The 15,962-nt window shown below is 38.7% G+C and overlaps 1 long non-coding RNA gene across 1 annotated transcript; it reads right to left on the bottom strand.

Annotated features, from left to right (window-relative positions):
• Positions 1-1,643: 1,643 nt before the first annotated feature.
• LOC146999994 (uncharacterized) lies at positions 1,644-14,390 on the bottom strand. Its single transcript, XR_015046270.1, has 3 exons — positions 14,263-14,390; positions 2,171-2,240; positions 1,644-1,670 (listed from the first exon to the last, which is right to left on the bottom strand). It is a non-coding gene; the product is annotated as an uncharacterized LOC146999994 (long non-coding RNA).
• Between the last annotated feature and the right edge of the window lie 1,572 nt (positions 14,391-15,962).

Below are 15,962 nucleotides of genomic sequence, written 5' to 3'. Positions count from 1 at the left end.
CATTTCTTCCTCAAGAACTGGGCTTCATGACCACTACAAAGCATACTGGGTAACAGGGTTTGGATAGCAGGAAAGCAATCTCAGCAAAGCCCCTTGCTGATTGGCCGTGTTTTCACATGTGTACTAAGGGCGAGTTAGGCTCTATCACTCATCTGTCATCCAAGCAGCAAAAGGGAGGTAGTATTTTAGCTGCTACTAATACCCAGAGGCTTTCCATTTTCCAAGTTTGCAATACTAATTGAAAGTTAAAATAAATGAACCCCTAAAAAGACTCTCCTACTTTTTTTTTTCAGATGAAGGGCCTCTTGATTGTAATTTAAATTGTTTTACTTTTTATGTAATGTGTTTTTGCGTGTTTGTATTTATACAACCTGCATGTATGTTGTTCATAGAAACTAGAAGAGAATTCCAAAACCGCTGGATATAGAATTAAAAATGGTTGTGAGCCATTTTGTGGGTACTAGGAACTAAAACTTGGTTCTGTCCAAGAACAACAAGTGCTCTTAATTTCTAAGCCATCTTTCCATCCCTGTCCTTTGCATGTTTTAAGGTGTGCTGGATCATGTCTCTCGTTAGATGTTCATTTTTACTATACAGGAGAGATCATAAAATTATGACACATTCTTAATATTATCTATTTCAAGAAATAGAAAAAACACCATAATTTTACTGGATTGTGTAAATCTTAAAAAGAGTTTCGGCAAAAAAATGATGTGTATATATTTCAGTATGAGTGTGCACAAGAAGGCCACAAATAGACATCTACTGCATTCTAATCATATTCCAACTTACTTTTATTTTATTTTTTTATTCAAGACAGGGTTTCTCTGTATAGCCTTGGTTGTCCTGGAACTCACCCTGTATACCAACCTGGCTTCAAACTCAGAAATCTCCCTGCCTCTGCCTCCCAATTGCTGGAGTTAAGGCATGTGACATCACTAGCTGACCTAACTTAAAACTTGAGACATGGTCTCTCAGAATCTGCAGCTCACCAATGCCACTAGCCTTGCTAGCCAGCAAGGTGTCTCCACCTACTCAACACTGGGTTGCAGCCTCCATTTTTTAAGTGGATTCTATGTCCCCACCTTAACTCCATATACTTTCAAGGCAAGCGCTTTACCAAAAGAGCTTGTAGCCACTCTCTTCTTTTTCTCTTTCTCTCTCTCTAATCATGCCTAAGTTTAGGCTCCTAAAATGCTTAATGCTGGTTTTGCTCATTTCCGTACAACAAGAAATTGGGTTTCTTGCTCACTTTACAATCTGAAGTTGATTTGGAAAACTGCACAAACTAACATTTCATTTGAGAGGCTTATTGCAGAGTTTTGTTTGTTTGGTAGTTTTTTTGTTAATTTGTTGGGTTGGTTGGGTTTTGTTTTGTTTTTGTTTTTTTCTTTTTTTGTTTTGCCCACTGAAGATGAAACTCATAACTTTTACATGGTATTTTACCACTGAGCTACACCTTCAGCTAATCATTCATTCTGAATGTTGGTTGAGAAGTCATCTCATATGGGTTTTAAAGAGAACTACAATTACTGTGAAATCTAAAATTATCCCCTATGGTATAGGGGTTATAGAGATCTGATTCCCTCTTCTGACCTCTTCAAAATCCAGGCAAAAACCTCCAAAAACACATACCTCCAAATTTATCCAACATACTGTCTAGTTCACCTCTGTTAAGAAAGGAATATAAAAATTAATGTAAGAAATATCGTGAACTGGTAGGACATTTTTCTTCCCCACAGAAACTTTAAACATAACCTTCTTTTAATTATTTATAATAAATATATGTTTGGTTCGGAACAAATGACATATACATATAAAATACATGGTGGACTACCAAAGTGAACTTGCATGACTTACTTTTTACAATTCATACATTTACACCCCACAGTAGTTTATTCATACCTCTACGACTCTTGCTGATGTTTTTCCTTTTCTTTTTGTGTTTATCTGGGAAGATCTCATGCAGGTGGTCCTACTGTATGAGTTGCTATGTGTTTGTGATCACAATGTCTCAAGGACCTCAATCTGGGCTTGAACACAACATATAGCAGTGTCTGACTTTGAATTGTTCATCTTCCTGAATCTACTTCTCCAGTGAAGGGATCACAAACACTACTTATGAAGTACTCTATTGAACTCTATTGAAATACTCTATTGAAAATTTTACCCCATATCTCCATCCTTTTTTACGTGAGTCGATATATTCTCATCTTTGTCAAATGTTGGGCTCTTCTTTACTGTATTGACAAGAGAAAATAGAATCATTTGAATGGATGCTATATAAGTAATAGTTAATAATGTACTAACGATTTGAATTTCTCTCAAGAAACTGCCCATGTGAGTTTTTGAAAGAGATTTTAGAAAGGAAATAATTACATCGATGAAATCCAGGACACAAAGAGATGATGAAACTTAAGGATAATAGGTATCGATGAAAAGTAATTTTTCCAAACTATAGGGACAGTGAGTATATTCATCAAAATTATAGAAGAAAATTTCCCTAATCTAAAAAAAGTGTTTCCCATGAATATACAAGAAGCCTACAAAAATCCATATAGTTTAGACCAGAAGAGAAATTCCTGCCATCATATAATAATCCAAACATCAAATGCAAAAAAAAGGAAAAAGAACAGGAAGAAAGAATATTAAAAGCAATATGGGAAAATTCAAGTAACTTATAAAGGAAGACTTATCAGAACTATACCTAACTTGACCTCAGAGACTATGAAAGCCATAAGATCCTGGGCATATATCATACAGAAATGCCAGCCAAGGCTATAATACACAGCAAAAATATCTTACCATATGTTGAGAAAAGAAGGTATTCCATAAAAAAAATATTTACACAATATTTTTGAACAAACCCAGCCCTCCAAGGGATAATAAAGGGAAAACTCCAATATAAGGAGGGAAATTACACTCTCGAAAAAGCAAGATATTTATCTTGAAGCAAACATAAAAGAAGATAGCTACATGAAAAAATTCCACCGAAATATCAGGAAGCAACAAAGACTTTTCCTTAGTATCTCTTAATATGAGGGGATTCAATTCACCAATAAAAAGACATAGACTAACAGACTGGATATGTAAGCAAGACCCATCACACCAGAAACAAACCTCAGGGACAAAGACAGATATTACTTCAGAGTAAAAGGCTGGAAAACAATTTTCCAAGGAAATGGTCCAAAGAAACAAGCTTGAGTAGCAATTCTAATATCAAATAAATTTGATTTTCAACCCAAAGTTATCAAAAAAGACAAGGAGGGACACTTCATATTCATCAAAGTTAAAATTTACCAAGATGAACTCCCAATTCTGAACATTTATACACCAAATGCAATGGCATTCACATTCCTATAAGAAACTTTAGTAGAGCTCAAATCACACATTGTACCCAAGACAATAATAGCGGAACTCCCCTCCCTCATTAATAGACAGATACTGGAATCAAAAATTAAAAAGGGACTCAGCGAACCTAACAGAAGTTATGAAACAAATAGATTAGTTGATATCTATAGAACATTTTACCCTAAAACAAAATAATGCCCATTCTTCTCAGCACCTCATGATGCCTTCTCCATATAATCAGTCCCAATACATGCCTTAACAGATATAAAAATGTTGTAATAATTCCATGCATCCTACCTGATCACCAACGACTAAGGTTGATTTTCAATAATGTTATAAATAATTGAAAATACACATAAACATAGTAGGTGAACAACAATATAGTGAGTGATAACTTGGGCAAGGAGGAAATAGAAATAAATTTAAGACTTTTTAGAGTTTAATGAAAATGAGTCTGCAACATACCAAAAGTTATGGGACACAATGAAAGCAGTTCTAAGAAGGAAACTCATAGCTATGAATGCCTCCAAATAAAAATTGGACAGAGGATACAGGAGTAGGTTGACAGCACACCTAAACATTCTAGAACAAAAGGAAGTAAATTCACTCAAGAGGAGTAGAAGGCAGGAAATAATCAATCTCAGGGTTGAAATCAACCAAATGGAAACAAAGGAATTCTACACACACACACACACACACACACACACACACACACACACACACACGCACAAATCAAACAAATTAGGAGCTGATTCTTTGAGAAAATCAAGAAGAAAGATAAAATATTAGCCAGACTAACTACAGGGCAAAGGGACAGTAACTAAATTCACAAAACCAGAATTGAAAAGGGAGCCATAACAACAGAAACTTAGGAAATCCAGATCAAATCTTATTAAACAAGCATGTATTCAAAAAAAATGAAAATAAGGAAATAAGGAAAAAATGCACACTTATCTAGACAGATAATAGGTACGAAATTGAAATCAGGATCAGATAAATCCTGTAATTACTCCCATAACCCCTAAAGAAATAGAAGCAGTCATTAATAGTCTCCCAACCAAAAAAAGCCCAGGATCTGATGAACCCATCAGATTTCTATCAGATCTTCATGTGTGAGACCCCGACTTAGAGCGTTTCTCCCTGGAAGGTAAAGCCCCTGGACTTTCCCCAAGCTTGTTTTCCCTAATCTCTAAACATACTGTTAGAAAGAAGCTCTTTGTTCACTATAGCCTGCAAAAAGCCTTTTTTGTTTCTGAGCCATACAGCCAGAGATGTGATAATTGTAATTTTACAAAGGACATCTGGGCAGAGAAGAACACTCCTCCCAACTCTTCCCATCTCCTCCCAACTGCACCCAGTTCCTCCCAACTCCTCCCAACTCCTCCCAACTCTACCCACCTCCTCCTAGCTATCCTCCTAACTCTTCCCAATTCCTCAGCTAGCTGTTAAAAGCCCCCCACTGTCACCACCCGGGGTTGAAATCCCCACCCTGTACGGTAGAAGGACTTCATCCTCAGCTAGCTGATAATAAAACTTCTTGCAGTTTGCATCAGGTGTGATTATCTCTCGAGTTTGCTGTCCAGCTCATTCTGGAACATGAGTGGAAGCCCAACTTCGGGAGTCTTACATATGCGTTCTCATACACCAGGAGGCCTACCCCAGTTCTCAGAGACCCCACTTGGAGGTAGGATCCTGTCTTTGCTATGTCTTTGTCTGTCGGCTGTGTTTGAATTCAGCATTATGGTTTGCAGTTGTCTGCACTCCTGAGAGCAAAGACCTCCCTGTTCTGGATGGAGGGCAGGGATATTGACAGACATGTTAGTCATAACTGCTTGCTGCACTGGGAGACGTCCCAGGAGGTCTGAGGGAGATCCAGGGATGCATGGAGATCTCCATTCGAGGTGCCAAATGAGAGTGTGCTCACTTGGCTGTCTGTTTCTGTTACTGGGTGCCAAGTGAGCATGTGCTCACTCAGCTGTCTGTTTCTGTTTATATATATATATATATATATATATATATATATATATATATATATATATATATATATATATATATATATAGTGTTTGTCTCCCTTTATGTGACTCTGATGATGGGACAGACTATTAGCACTCCTCTTGGACTGACTCTTGAGAATTGAACTGAAATTACGACTTGGATTTACAGTCTGTTTGTAGATGTCAGAAAGAGATTTTGGAGAACTTTCTTCTCAACGAAATGGCCGGCTTTTGGTGTTAGTTGGCCAACAGAGGGCACTATTGAACTGATTGTGATTTCTGCAGTTAAAGATGTTGTTGCACAGAAGAGACTAGGGTCTCAACCAGAACAAGCACCCTACATTTGCATCTCGGAAATTTCCACGCAGGAAGCCCCCCCTGACCCCATCTTGGTTGAAGCCTTGGGTTCAGAAGAAAAAGCTGGACTCCCGAGTCCTAGCTTTCCACCACTCACCAAAAAAAAAAAAAAAAAACAAAAACAACAACAACAACAACAACAACAAAAACAAAAACAAAAACAAAACCCTAAGATAAATATGTTGGGGGGTGAACTGCAACCCTTGGCTCCTCCCAAGATCTATCCAGAGATAGAAGAACCTCCAGAATATTGTAACACCACACCCTCATATCACTAACCGGTCTCTCCCAGATACCTCACCAGGGTACCACTGGAAACACGGGGGAGGGACCAGCTGCTGGAACACAAGACAAATGAGCATGGAGCCCAGAGAGACCAGACTCAACAACCTTGCTGACTTTAGTTACTTATGGCCTACTCCAGCAGACCCCGAAACTGCAGCCTCTTCATTACTGGTCTTTTTCCTTCTCTGATGTCTATAATTGGAATGCAAATCATGCTGCCTTCTCTGAAAACCCCTCTACCCTTATGAAATCTCTCATGTTCTCTCATCAGACCACTTGGGATGACTGTCAACAGCTTTTAAGGGTTATTTTTATCACACAGGAGAAGAAAAGGATTCTGCTGGAGGTAAGAATGAATGTGCTGGGGGCAAATGGATGGCTGACACAACTTCCAAATGTAATAGATGCATGCTTCCACCTCTGACACATACTGACTGGTACCCTAACAGGCCTGAAGGTAGTGAGCAGTTGACAGTTTGGCGCAGGGATACATTACCAGGAATGAGAGGAGCTGACAGACAACCCAGCAATGTGGCCAAGGTAAGAGGGATCCTACAAGAGGAAAAGGAGCTACCAGCAGAGTTTCTAGAGTGCCTCTTAGAAGCATACAGGCATTACACTCCCTGTGACCTTATGTCAGAGAGCCAGCAGGCCTCTGTGGCCATGGCTTTCATTGGGCAGTCTGCTTCTGCCATTAGGAGAATGTTACAGTGTCTCGAGAGTCTGTAAACATTATCTTTGCAAGATCTGGTTAAGGAGGCAGAAAGTGTACCATAAGAGAGAGACTAAAAAGAAATAGCAGAAAGAGAATAGAGAGCAGCTGAGGCAAGAGAAAGTAGATGAGATGGAAGGCAGGCAAGAATTTTAAATAGGATTTTGGATACATTTGCAAGTGATAAGGAAGTTTATAAAAAAGTTGGAGGGAGAAGGCAGACAGGGTACCTGGGCAACACAGGGCCAAAAAGACCTCAAAACTCGATAGGACCTTTACGACCACCTCTACATAATGACCAATGTTGGTACTGTAAAGAAAAGGGACACTGGGCAAGAGAATGTGCCATGAAAGAGACAGATATCAGAACAACTAAGTCCTTACTCCAGAGGATGATGACTAGGGTATATGGGGCACAGACCCATTCCCTGAGACTAGTGTAACCCTAACTGTGAAAGAGACCCCTATGGCTTCCCTTCTTGATATCAGAGCAGTTTTTTCAGTCCTGACAAAGTCACTGGAGAAATTGAGTAACCAGAAAAACGAAGTAATTGGGGCTACTGTTCAGAAACCATTCTCGCCTTGGGTGGTAGCACACGCCTTGAATCCCAGCACTTGGGAGGCAGAGGCAGGCGGATTTCTGACTTCCAGGCCAGCCTAGTCTACAGAGTGAGTTCCAGGACAGCCAATGCAACACAGAGAAACCCTGTCTTGAAAATACATACACACACAAACAAAAAGACAGAAACCATACTCTTGGACCACTGATAAGAAAATTAATCTAGGAGTAAGCCAAGTAACTGATTCCTTCCTCATCATTAATGAATGCCCCACCACATTGTTGAGAAGAGACATAGTAGCAAATTTAAAAGTCCAAATAAGCTTTTCTTTTGAAGGAACTTCAATCCCTTGGCAAGCCTCTATCTCTATAATTTGAACTTTAAAATTAGAAGAAGAATATAGATTACATGAGCCTCAATCCCTGTCAAGAAAAGTATTAGAAGAGACCAGGTAAGGGAGATATCCTAAATGCTGGGAAGAGACTTGGGATATAAGAGAGACAAAGAGGGTGCACCCCATCCTTGTGACACTGGAAACTGATACAACAATACCCCATGAGCAAAGAGGCCCAAGAGGGCGTCAGACCTCACATTCATAGTCTCTTAGAACTTGGTGATTTGGTCCCTTGTCAGTCTTCCTGGAATACTCTGTTGCTACCAGTTAAAAAGCCAGGCTTTGCCACCCTGGCACTCTCTACCATACCCCCTTCGACTTTGACTTAGACTGTGACTTTCTCATGGACCCCCAAACACCGGAAGCCTTTAAAGAGATTAAAAAATCTTGCTTAGTGCATCAGCTCTAGTCCTGCAAGACCTGACCTAGCCTTTCATTCTCTATGTAGACCAAACAGCAGAAATAGTGAGATGGGTCCTGACCCAAGATCTGGGGAAATAGAAACGACCTGTGGCCCAATTGTTAAAAAAAAAAAAAAATAGACCCAGTGGCCAGTGGATGACCATCTTGCTTAAAAGTTATCGCTGCTGCTGTGTCAGTATTTCTCAAAGAGGCTGACAAACTGACTCTAGGTCAATGAACTATAGTATTAGCCCCTATATCACATGCCTTAGAAAGCATCATTAGATAGCTGCCTGATTGCTGGATGACTATTGCTCACAGGACCCATTAACAGAGCCTTTAACTGACTGAAAGAGTATAGTTTGCACCCCCTCCTATCCTGAATACTGCCACATTGCTGCAGGAAGCTGACGACTTCCTACAAGTGCACCAAGGTATAGACATCCTGGCAGAAAAAAACTGAAATTAAGAAAGACCTCACTGACCAGCCATGGTCAGGCTGCCCTCACTGGTACACAGATGGTATCTGCTTTTTGGTTGAAGGTAAAAGAAAAGCTGGGGCAGCAGTGGTCAATGGAAAAAAAAAAAAACATCGGGGACAGCAGCTTGCCTGAAGGAATGACAGCCCAGGGAGAAGAGCTAATCACACTCACCCAAGCCTTGCAGCTGGCCAAAGAGAAAAACATCAATATCTACACAGACAGCAAGTATGCTTTCACCACTGCTCACATACATGGGGCAATCTATAGAAAACAGGAGTTACTCACATCTGATGTGAAAGATATTAAAACTAAAAAAGAAATCTAGAACCTATTAGAAGCCAAACACTTTCAAAAAAAAAGTAACTGGCCATCATACATTGCACCCATCTCCAAAAAGGTCATGATGGCATAGTGAAGGGAAATCAGATGGCTGACTTTGCTGCCAAACATGCGGCCCTAGGAAAAAAAAAATAAAGAACTTAAAAACCATTATAAACTCAAAGATGCAGGCTTGGACTACAGTCTAGAAGATCAAGAACAGAAAAAAATACCTGAGATATGTGTATATACTACCCAAGGAGTGGCTAAGACCCAAGATGGTCACTGGATCCTGCCCACCAGAGAATGGTTACAATATGTAGCCAATCTACACAGGCTCCCCCACTTGGAAACTTAGAAGCTAAAAAAATTGTTAAGAGCTCAAACTACTATGTTACTAGATTGCCAGATGTTGCCCAGGAGTTTGTTAATGAATGCCAAGCCTGTGCCCTCACGAATGTCAGGCACCAGAATAATGCTCCCCAGAGGGGTTTAAGAGGTGACGGCCTGGTACATTCTGAAAAGTAGATTTCACTGAAGTTAATTTCGCCAAGTACAGTAATAAATATCTATTACTTTTTATAGACACCTTTTTAGGCTTGGTCGAAGCCTTCCCCACTAAGAAGGAGACCGACAATGTTGTGGCAAAGAAGATATTAGAGGAAATGTCCCCATCATTTGGCATCCCTAAGGTACTTTCATCAATCAAGTGCCCCTCCTTCTTTGCCCAGGTAAGTCAAGGGTTAGCCAGAAAATTGGGGATCTATTGGAAGTTACATTGTCCCTATAGACCCCAGATATCAGAACAGGTAGAGCAGATGAATAGAGAATTAAAAGAAACCTTGACTAAATTGGCTTTAGAGACATTGTGCGTATGGAACACCACAGGGAAATTTAAACTTACACCCTTCCAACTCCTCAATTGGGGACCACCTTCCTTAACAGAAGCAGGGGAAAGTTTGACCCTGATCTTCCTTTTTCTGAACCCCTGCTAGCTCGATTATAGACCCTAGAACTGGTCAGAAGAATGCCTTGGAATTGCTGAAAAATAAAACAAAAAAAAAAAAACAAACAAACAAACCAAAAAAAAACAAAAACAAACAAACAAACAAAAAACACCTACCTGCTGTTTTTGGCAAGCCCCACCACCGCTACTCCAGCATGTGCTGGGCTCCTACATCCAGCCCACCATGGCTCACTGGCCCAGTGCTGCTCACATTCACCAGGCAGTGCACAGGAACCTCCTCTCTCCCTCGTACCACGGCAAGAGAAACTTTTGTCTCATTCAAGTGCATTTTGAGGCTCTCAAGGTTACAAATCCTAGAGCTGTGACCTCATGTTGGCTTTGTTTGGCAGCTGGGCTAGCGGTTATTTTTCCTAGTTTTAAGATTAGGACTATGTACTAGAAGAAGTGGGGAATGTGAGACTCCAACTTAGAGCAGTTTTCCCTGTAAGGTAAAGCCCCTGGATATTCCCCAAGCTTGTTGTCCCTGATCTCTACAAATGCAGTCAAAAAGAAGCTGTTTGTTATTTATATCCTGCAAAAAGCCTTTTTGTTTCTGAGCCTTACAGCCAGAGATGTGATAATTGTAACTTTACAAAAGACATCCGGGCAGAGAACAACATTCCTCCCAACTCTTTCCAACTCCTCCCAACTCTTCTCCCAACTCCTCCCATCTGTCCCCAACTCCTCTGAACTTTCATCCCAATTCCTCAGCCAGCTGTTAAAAGCCCCCTTCTGTCACAGCTCAGGGTCAAACTCCCCTGCCCTGCATGGTGGAAGGAGTTTGTCCTCAGCTAGCTGATAATAAAACCTCTTTCTGTTTGCATCAGGTATAGTTTTCTCTTGAGTCATTGGGGTGCTGGCCAGCTCATTCCTTGACTTGAATGGGTTTCAGTGGAGGTCCAGTTTCGGGGGTCTTACACATGGAGACCTAATACCAATATTCTTCAAACTATTATGCAAAATCAAAAGAGAAGGAATACTATTGAGTTTATTCTATGAAGCCAGATTACAATTATATTCAAATGATACAAAGACCCAATGAAGAAAGGAAACTTCAGACCATTTTCCCTTATGAATATCAAAGCAAAAATACTCAATAAAATCCTTGCAAACCGAATTAAAGAATACATCAAAACGATCATCCATCATGGTCAAGTAGGCTTCATCCGTGGGATGGTTTAATATATGGAAATCCATCAAATTAATCCACTATAGAAATAAACTCAAAGACAAAATCAACATGCTCATCTCATTAGATGCTGAGAAAGTATTTGACAAAATGCACACCCATTTATAATGAAAGTCCAAGAAAGATCAGGAATTCAAGGCCCATATCTAAGCATAAAACAAGCAATGGACAGCAAACCAGTAGCCAGCATTAAACTAAATGTTGAGAAACTTGAAACAATCCCACTATATCAGGGACTAGACAAGTCTGCCCACTTTCTCCCTACCTATTCAATATAGTAGTTGAAGACCTATCCAGAGTAATTAGACAACAAAAGGAGAACAAATGAATAGAAATTGGAAAGGAAGAAGTCAAAATATCACTATTTCCAGATGATATGATAGCATGTATCACTGACCCAAAAATTTGCCAGAGAAATCCTAAACCTGATACACAATTTCAGTGCTGTAGTTGAATATAAAATTAACTCAAGTCAATGGCCTTTTTCTACACAAAGGAAAAGCAGGATGAAAAACAAACTAAACAAAAAACAAACAAACAAAAAAACACCCTTCACAATAGTCACAAATAATATAAAATACCTTGGTGAATCTAACTTATGAAGAGAAAAATACATATGATAAAAACTTCAAATCTCTGAAGAAAGAAATCAAAAAAGATCTCAGAAGATGGAAAGATAGCCCATGCACATGGATTGGAAGGATTAATAGAGTAAAAATGGCTGTCCTACCAAAAGGAATCTATAGATTCAATGCAATCCCCATCAAAATACCAACTTAATTCTTCACTGAGTTAGAAAGGGCAATTTGCAAATTCACCTGAAATTAAACAAAAAAAAAAAAAAAAAAACAAAAACAAAAACAAAAACAAAAACAAAACAAGACAAAAAACAACCCTAAGATAGGAAAAACTATCCCCAACAATAAAAGAACCTTTTGTGGAATAACCATGCGTGAACTCAAGCTGTACTACAGAGCAATTGTGATAAAAATGGCATGGTACAGGTAGAGTGATGATAGACAAGTAGATAAATGAAATAGAACTGAAGACAGAGAAATAAACCCACACACATATGGACACTTGATCTTTGACAAAGGAGCTAAAACAATCCAGTGGAATGAAGACAGCATTTTCAAACAGTGGTGCTGGCTCAATCGACAGTTAGCATGTAGAAGAAGCCATATTGATCTATTCTCATCTCTTGTACAATGCTCAAGTCTAAGTGGATCAAGGAACTGTACATAAAACCAGAGACACTGAAACTTATAGAGAAGAAAGTGGGGAAGAGCATGGAACATGGGAAAAGGGGGAAAATTTTTGAAGAAAAGAAAAAAAAAAAGAGCAGCAATGGCTTGTGCTGCAAGATTAAACATGGAAAAATTGAACCTCATAAAATTGCTAAGCTTCTGTAAGGTCAAGGGCTTTATCAATAGGACAAAACTGCATCCAACAGATTGGGAAAAAAAATCTTTACCAATCCTAAATAAGATAGGGGTCTAATATCTAATACATATAAAGAGATCAAAAATCTGGACTCCAGAAAATCAATTTGCCCTATTTTTAAAAACTGGGACAGAGCTAAACAAATAATTCCCAACTAAGGAATACTGAATGATTTAGAAGCACCTAAAAAATATTCAACATCCTTAATCATCAGGGAAATGTAAGTCAAAATAACCCAGAGATTCCACCTCACACCTGTCAGAATGGCTAAGATGTAAAATTCAGATAACAGCAGATGCTGGCGAGAATGTGTTGAAATATGAACACTCCATTGCTGGTGGATTTGCAAGCTGTTACAACCAGTTTGGAAATCAGTCTGGTGGTTCCTCAGAAAATTGGACATAATTCTACTAGAAGATCCAGCAATAGTCCTCCTGGGCATATACCCAGAAGATGTTCCAACTTGTAATAAGTACACATGCTTCACTATGTTTAGAGCAGCCTTATGTATAATAACAAGAATCTGAAAAGAAATCAGGTGACTCTCTTTAGAAGAATCAATATAGAAAATCTGGTAATTTCTCTATAATGAATTACTACACAACTATTAAAAGCAATGATTTAATGAAATTCTTAGACAAATGGATGGATCTGGATGATATCTTCCTAAGTGAGATAACCCAATCACAAAAGAACACACATAATATGCAATCATTGATAAATGGATATTATCCCTGAATCCCAGAATGACCAAGGTAAAATTTGCAAAACCCATGAAACTCAAGAAGAAAGACTAAAATGTGATTATGTTGTTCCTTCTTAGAATGGGGAACAAAATACCCATGGGAGGAGTTACAGAGACAAAGTTTGGAGCTTAGACTGAACGAATCCATACACTGCCTCACTTGGGGATCCATCCCATAAACAGCCACCAAACCCAGATACTATTGAAGATGCACCAAGAGCTTGGGGACATGAGACTGATATAGTTGTCTCCTGAGAGGAACTGCCAGTGCCTGACCAATAAAGAAGTGGATGTTCATTGACATCCATTGGACTGAGCACAGGGTCCCCAAATATGGAGCTAGAGAAAGTACCCAAGGAGCTTAAGGAGTTTGCAGGAACTTAGGAGGAAAAAAAAAACATAAACTAACAAGTACCCCCACAATTCTCTGTCTGGGACTAAACCACCAATCAAAGATAATAAATAGTGGGGCATATGGACCCAGTTGCATATGTAGCAGAGGATGGACTAGTTGGTCATCAATGGGAGGAGAGCCACTTGTTCCTATAAAGATCCTATGCCCCAGTATTGGGAAATGCCTGGGCTAGGAATTGGGAGTGGGTGTGTTGGGGAGCAGGGGGAGAGGGGAGAGGACAGGGAATTTTTGGAAGGGAAAGTAGAAAAGGGGATAACATGTGAAATGTAAATAAAGTAAGTATATAATAGAAAAAGAAATGAAATAATTTATTTGCAGGTTTTATGAAATAAATTCATGTATGGCAAACATATTATAGGAACTATGTTCAGGTTTTTTCCTGGGGCAAAATCATAGCAAGTTATTGTTTCTCAACATATTGTGACTATAGTTTCAAGAGTAGGTATATGTGCTGCTAAAACTCGTGTATAAGAATAGATAAATATAGTTAAATTTAGAAATGAAGTCTATGAAAACTCTTAACAAAGATTTCTTCCATTTTAGGAGACTAGGTAAAGGTCTAATGAAATGCAGGACACAATTAATGCCCAACACTGGATATGCTATACCTTTAGTAAGAGACTCCTGTGAAACACTTATGTCATCTTCTTCATCATCACAGTCCAAAAGTAATAAGTAACCTTCCTTTGGTATCACCATCATTTTCTTAAGTGCCATTCTTCTCTTAAGAACTTAATAGTCCTCTTAGTTTAAAAAAAATAAAAATTAAAAGGAAAAAAAAGAACTTAGTTATCTGAATAAAAGGTATCATTTAAATAATTAAAATGACAAAAAGTCAAATAATTATCTTAGCTCAATGAAAGATCATTTCTTTTGTTTTTTAACATATAGTATTTTTAATCATTTGTCTTTATCAGAGAGTTCTGTATACATATTCAATATGGTAATGCATATATATGTGTGTGTGTGTATATACACAAATATACACATACACACATACAAACACACACACATACACACATATACCATACACACACACACACACACACACATATATATATACTTCCCCGGAACATTTTCTCCATGTACCATGTATCCTTTTTATCATGTCCCTTTCCCTCACAACTTGTTTCAAAAACTTCTTTAACTTATTAAAAAAAAACCAAAAAAACAAAAACTCCTTCAGAATCAAAGTTAACGATCTTCCATTTCTCAGTTTAAAAAAGACATAACCTGGCCACACTTCAATATGTGATTCCTCTCCTCCTTCCAGAAAACGATGAGCAAAATTTGTTCGCCTGTAATCTTTGAGGCATCTGAATTTTGGTCCTATCTCCCATACATTCTTTTTAAACAAAACATAATCAAGCAATTCTGTTTATCAGTTTATCTCAGTCTAAGGTAAACTCACAGTTCTATCCAGAAAGATAACGAACATGGTAACTTTATGTTCATATCAAAAAGGCCCAACGCTTAGTCTACAAGAAACACTCATCACCACCACCCAAACATAAAGGCCTTATATTGGAGAAAATGGGGATTTGGGGAAGCCGAGAATTTTAAACATCTGAAGATTGTAAGTTCGAGGCCAGCCCAAGACAGGGCAGCCGGAACTACAAAGATAGATCCCATCCTACAGAAATAAAATTGAGAGAAAAAGCTGAACATGGTAGTGCAAGTCTTTAATCCCAATAAATGGGCAATTGAGATGGAAGGATCCGTGTTCAGAATCCATCCCAGTTGACTTATGAATCTCTTGCAATATCTGTATTATATTTTAAAATAATATATAACTATTTTTTTAATGAACATAAATAGTATTTTTTTGTTTTTTTGTTTGTTTGTTTGTTTTGTTTTTAGTTGAGCTTAAAAATCTTGACATACAGATTATGCTAAGAGGACTCTGAAGCTGTCTTGTGTGAGGCTAGTCCAGTGGCTGGCAAATACAGAAGTAGATGCTCACAGTCACCTATTGAGTGGAACACATGGCCTCCAATGGAGGAGCTAGAGAAAGTACCCATGGAGCTGAGGGGATTTGAAACCCTAAATAAGGAACAAATTATGAACTAACCAGTACCTCCAGAGCTTGTGTCTGTAGTTGAATATGTAGCAGGGGATAACCTGGTAGGCCATCTGTGGGTGGAGAGGCCCTTGGTTTTGAGAAGGTTATATGCCTCAGTACAGAGTACTGCCAGGGACAGGAGTTGGGAGTAGGTGGGCTGGAGAGCAAGGACGGGGAAGGGTGTAGGGGAATATTGGAATGTAAATGAAGAAAATATCTAACAAAAAATGAAAAAAAAATCTTGGC

Source organism: Mus caroli, unplaced genomic scaffold, assembly GCF_978045245.1.
Source record: "Mus caroli unplaced genomic scaffold, Mus_caroli_1 scaffold_22, whole genome shotgun sequence".
Lineage (NCBI taxonomy): Eukaryota > Metazoa > Chordata > Mammalia > Rodentia > Muridae > Mus > Mus caroli.
This window is presented reverse-complemented; position numbering and strand designations above follow the sequence as displayed.